This window comes from Hyaena hyaena, unplaced genomic scaffold, assembly GCF_003009895.1.
Source record: "Hyaena hyaena isolate Hyena2069 unplaced genomic scaffold, ASM300989v1 scaffold_370, whole genome shotgun sequence".
NCBI lineage: Eukaryota > Metazoa > Chordata > Mammalia > Carnivora > Hyaenidae > Hyaena > Hyaena hyaena.
In genome coordinates this window covers 987,250-993,249 of record NW_024081001.1, presented here as the reverse complement: position 1 = coordinate 993,249, position 6,000 = coordinate 987,250, and the positions used below count along the sequence as shown (strand labels likewise).

At 41.4% G+C, this 6,000-nt stretch overlaps 1 pseudogene; it reads right to left on the bottom strand.

The window, feature by feature from the left end:
* Positions 1 to 3,041: 3,041 nt before the first annotated feature.
* LOC120244083 lies at positions 3,042 to 3,559 on the bottom strand (annotated as a pseudogene).
* Between the last annotated feature and the right edge of the window lie 2,441 nt (positions 3,560 to 6,000).

Here is a 6,000-nt window from a genome sequence, read left to right as displayed (position 1 = left end):
AGTTGAGGTCCTCTGTATCTGCCTACCTGTCTCTCCAATTTTGGGAGAAGCATTTTGCGATGTGACCTCAATTCTCTCACAGATCTAAGAAGAATTGCTGATTTTTAGTTTGTTCACTTTTTACTTGTTATGAGGACTTCCAAGCAATTGACATGCTGGACCAGAGACTGGAAGTATCCTCCTGATAGTTTTAAATATTATAAAATATTTCTCTGCCAGAAGATGACAACGAAGTTAGAAAACCCTCATTTAACTTGGTGGGATTAATTTCATATGTGTTTAGTAGGTTTTATCTGAGACAGCTTGAAAGGCTAGCAATGATGTGGCTTTTGATGTGACCGATATCTGCCTGTATGATTTTAGACATGTTACTTAATCTCTCTGAGCATGTTTTCTAATATGTGGAATGGAAGTTAGATTATACTCCTTATATAATTGTATTACTGCTATTATGTTTCTTCCTAATTTAGAAAATAGGAGGGAGCTAGGTAGAATAATGAGGAGGTATCTTCCTTCCTTACTATGTCCTTAATTTCTTTTGTGCCCTGCTCTACTCGTTTACTTCTAACAGCAACATCTCTACTACCTCTTCTATCTTTCATATTAAGGCTTCAATGTCATCCTTGTCTCTATATAAAGATAGAATCTCTAGAGCCATGCTATAATATTACATTCTTCCATAAGCATCAAGGAAACCCTGACATATGCATCTGGCTGAAGTTTGTGAATTGGTGGTTTCTGTTTCCAGCCAATTTTCTTTTCTGAGTCACCAGAATAATTTGAAACTCCCAATATGTCCCATTGGTACTATGTTAAGTGGCATCTGGATTTCAACAGCCATATTAGTAGTCAGGACATTACTGACGATAGAGTTAGGTTTAGCTCCAGGAATTCCCCCAAGTCTTGCTAAGTGAAGCACTTAGACTCTCAGTTCCTCATTAGGAAGATTCTAGGACACACCCCAATGAGTACATTCAACTTGTTTCTAGCAACCTTTCCTTGGCAGATGAGCTAAAAGGTCAACTATTAATTAAGGTGGAGCAAAAATGAGGTGAGCACTGGCTGACTCATGGGTTGGGAGCTGGAACACTTCAAAGCTGGAGATGGTTAGGTCATACGTTGGATCTATTTCTTCTTGTTACTGTTTCCAAAGGCATGAAGAGAAAAGAAGGGAATGAGAAACAAGAATAGAAAAAGCAAGGGATGAGGAGGGGAGAGGGCAGGAGACAAGGAGGAAAGATACAAGAAGGAAATTAAACTTTATTGAGTGCTCTTCATGTATCAGTAACCATCTTGTTTATTTCACATTGTTGCTCCTTAGAGCCATTCTATAGGGTAGCTATTGCTTCTGTTTGTCCAGTATCTGTTTTGTGCCATGTACTGTGTGATAGGCCTGGTGATGTAATGATGAACACTTCATTCCCATTGGCCTGAACAGGAGGTATTGACAGTCTAGTAGGGCACTCTGACATTGAGAGAGTTTCCATACAGGGCACGACGTGCCTTGGGCATATATAAGGAGAATAAAGATGTTTCAGTCAGCAGTAATTAGTGTTGCCTGGGGAAGTAGGTCTGGAAAGAGTAAGGTGATGTGGAGAGGGTCCTCTAGGTGGAGGAGGCATTATATGCAAACTCATGAGGGCAGAACATCATTATACAAGTTGTTGTGCCTAGAACACAGGGAATTGAGGAGGGGCATGGCCTGATCATGGTGGCTTCTCTGGGCCAGCCAAACAAGTTTGGGCTTCATGATGAAGGGGCAATACCTCTCCATAGCATCTGTCTCTTAGACAGTCTCCTCTGGCAACATCACACAGAATGGGTTAGAAGTTGTTGAGAGTGACGTGTAGGAGATTTGATAGAAGGGTCTATTCAGCCTAGACACAGAGACACTGAGGGTGAGAAAAGCCATAAACTCCAGTGACTATTGTAAAATAATGGAACTTAATGACTGGATGGTGGCGGGGAAGGATGAGAGAAATCTAAGATAACACTCATGCTTGGATAGGGTAATTAGGATCATAGTAGCCCAATACTAGTGTTAGAAATTGGTCCTGGCAATCACCCTTTCCTGCCTGTCTACTGCAGTTGCCAAGAAAGCAGCAGTGACAAAATTGTTCCTATTGGAACCAGTGCTGGGGTTGGAGTGTGTAGGTGAGGGCCTATCTCCTCTTCCTATCAGTCTCAGTATTGGAACCATCCTATCTAGATGTGAGATAGAAGGGGAAAGCTGGCCAAGTCAACTTGTCTGTCCAACCACATTCACAAATGAGAGGGAAGAGGAAGAGAGTGGAAGATACACAGAATTTCGTTTACAGTAATCTCATGCCACCAGTCAATGTGCTTCTATCTATGTCTTGGATTAGGGCCAGTCTGTTTTGCACCTTTTTCACTTTGAGTGGGGTAGATGGAAAAGTAGGAGGTGAATGAAAAAAAAAAAAAGGAGCGAGAATTTCCTCTTCTATATCCTGGAGAAGAAATACAGACTTTGGTGTCCCTATAAGGGAACAAGCAGCCTCCACAAAAAAGGGAATTTATATCCTCAGGAGAAAGACAAGATTCAAACAGTCAAAGAAATGGAACAGTAGAGAAAGAGAACATCATCCTGGATGTTGCTTATATTGCATGTGGTGTTTTCTGTTCTACTGACTTTTTTCTATTAAGTATTATTAATATAGTGTTTAAATTATTATGGCTCTAGAATAAAATGTAGTCTTCTGGTGTTTTAAGTTCAACTTTGTTGTTCTTTTTTCCCCCTCCAGAGTTTCTTAGTTATTTTTACTTAATCAAATTATTTCATGGTTACGCCAACAGAAATTGCAATAAATGAATAGAGTGGGCATTTGAACAACATAGGTTTGAACGGCACAGATTCACTTACATGTGGATTTTTTTTCCTGTGAAAAGGTTTATTGTTTCTGTTGGCTTGGGAGAGGCCTCCAGGGTGGTTAAAAAGCTGCCTGGTGACTGCAGGGAAAAGCTCAGGCAGAGGCCCTGGCACCAGGGGATGCTGGAGGGGCTTCACAAAGACGGTTGGGCTCCTAGGTGTGCTTGACGATGAGCCTTTTGAAGAGATGCTCATCCAGCCCAACCTGGGGACCAGCCTGGGGAGTTAGCCAGGTCGTCGCCATCTTCTCGATGAGTTTCACCTCCTCACCCAGGAAGCGGTTCTCAAGGAAGCTACAGAGATGAGGGTCTGAGTGGGCAGAACCCGGGCACACAGATCCAAAAGGGCCTGCTTCAGGTTCTTCCCCAGCCAGGACCACACAACGTCTATGGCATCCGGGCATTACCCCACTCATCTTGGGATGGCTTCCGAATGTCCTGGAAAAGGGCACAGCCTTGGGCCGGTTTTGTATCTTCCAGAGATACTGGGTATCCTCATTTTACTCCTTGGCCAACTTTCAGAAGAAGTCCACGCCCTCCAGGGCCAGATCTTCATGGTCAAACAGACACCAAGAGAAGGGTTGGTGTTGGAGGCCTGCAGATGCATGTTGACCAGGTGGTTGATGGCAGCCTCCACCTCGGTGGAGTAGTTCTGGTAAATCTGGGAGCTCATGGTTGATCAGCAATAAGGAGCTAAGCTTGAAAGATGGTGTGGGCTGGTCCCGGAGGCAGAGGATGGCTGAGAAGATGGCTCTAAAGGTTGTGACTGGAAAAGAAGTTGGAGAGTGGTTGATGGCCAAAAGAAGGGGTGTCCCTGGGTCTATTCTGTCCAAGCACTTTTGAAGCAAAAGACAGGCCTGGGGGACCATCAAGCACATTGCCTATACAAGGATTTTGTACAAGGCAATCCTGTAAATGTAGTTTCTCTTCCTTATGATTTCCTTAATAATATTTTCTTTTCTCAACCTCCCTTTATTGTAGGAATACGGTATATAATACATGTAACATACAAATATGGTGTTAATTAACTGTTTATGTTATCAGTAAGGCATCAGTCAGCAGTAGGCTATTAGTAGTTAAATTTTGGAGAAGTCAAAAGTTATTTGTGGCTCTTTGATTGTGTGGGGGAGTCAGTTCTCCTAACCCCTGAGTTGTTCAAGGGTCAACTGTACTTTATTCTATTATTATTTTTTAAGTTAAAAAAAATTTTTTTTAAATTTGAGAGTGAGATAGAGAGTGAGTGGGGGAAGGGCAGAGAGGAGACAGAATCCCAAGTAGGCTCCATTATGTCCTCGCAGAGCCTGATGCAGGGCTCAAACTCAAAAATTGTGAGATTACGACCTGAGCTGAAATCAAGAGTTGGACGCTCTACCAACTGACCCACCCAGGTATCCCAGGCCAAGTGTACTTTAATTTGGGTCTAATTGATATCCTCGCCTTTTGTTGTAGGTCAAGTTGCCTGGGAAACAGACTCTAAGAGGAAAATTTGCATGTAGTCAGTTTATTAAGAAGTACCCTTGGGCTCAATACCTCCATGGGCTTGAAGGAAGTGGGAGCAGGCAGAGCACATGGCTGAACTGTAATGATGTCACGAACAGGGCCTCTGCTGACACAGGGGAGCTCTGGGACTAGGATGGAACTTCATAGTTGTCCCAAATTGAGGCAAGGGGACCAAGACTTTGTAAAAGTTCCTCCCCTGTCCACTGACTAGTCACCTGAGAACAACCCAGGAGAGAAGGTGGCTTTCTTCAGATAAGGGAGGTTCCTGGAGAACAAGCAAGTAGGAGCCTTCAGCAGCCAACACTCTCTGCAGCTAAAAAAATGAGTGTCTTGGTTCCGAAGTGGGAGATCTGGATAGTACAGCATAGCGTCCACTTCAAAGGGAGCCACTTCAAATGGGAGCCAATTGTGGGTTCTCATTTATTCAAATCTTTTTTTCCAAAGATTTTCAAAGATTCAAATCATCACAAAGACTTAAGAATTTTTTTTAATTTATTTTTTTAAAATAGTTTATTGTCAAGTTGGTTTCCATATAATACTCAGTGCTACAAATTTTTTTCCTACATGCCAACCACGCACTGCTGGCTAAATTCATTACAGGTTATTTTGTATTTTGTGTTGGAATGTTGATGAAGAATTTTTCCCATAATATGTCCTAGCTGGTTATTTCTAGTACGTAAAAACAATGTGCATGGACCACACTATTTATTTATTATATTTTTCCAGCTTTCTTAAGGGATAATTGACACACAATAAACACATATATTTAAAGTGCATACCTAGATGAGTTTTGACATATGTATTCATTTACAAAAACATCCTCATGCCCAGAAGCTTCCTTATGTCCCTTCATCAGCCATGCCTACCTGGTGCCAGCTCCTGGCCCAAGGCAACCACTTGCTCATCTGCTTTCTGGCACTATAGATTTGTTTACATTTTTAAATATTTCTTATCAATGGAATCATAGAGTACATATACTTTTTTGCTTGTCTTCCCACATCATTATGTAGAAATTCATCCACATTGTTTTGTACATCAATAATTCATTTCTTCTCATTGCTGTGTAGTGTTCTATCATATGGAATGACCACAAGCTATTCATCCATTTACCAGCCGATGGACCTTTGCTTGTTTCCAGTTTGGGCCAATTATAAAGCTGCCATGAACATCTGTGTGCAAGTTTTTGTGTGGACATAGGATTTCTCTTGGGTAAATGTTTACAAGTGGAGTGGCTGGGTCATAGGGGAGGTATATGTTTAACTTCTATTTGTTTATTTAGCAAAATGCCTAACTGTTTTCCAAACTCTTTTCGAAATGATCATTCATTTTGGATAAAGAAGAGGTGGTATATGGATACAATGGAGTATTACTATGCAATCAAAAAGAATGAAATCTTGCCATTTGCAACTATGTGGATGGAACTAGAGGGTATTATGCTAAGCGAAATTAGTCAGTCAGAAAAAGACAAATGTCATACGACTTCGCTCATATGAGAACTTTAAGATACAAAACAGATGAACATAAGGGAAGGGAAGCAAAAATAATATAAAAACAGGGAGGGGACAAAACATAAGAGACTTAAATATGGAGAACAAACAGAGGGTTAATGGAGGG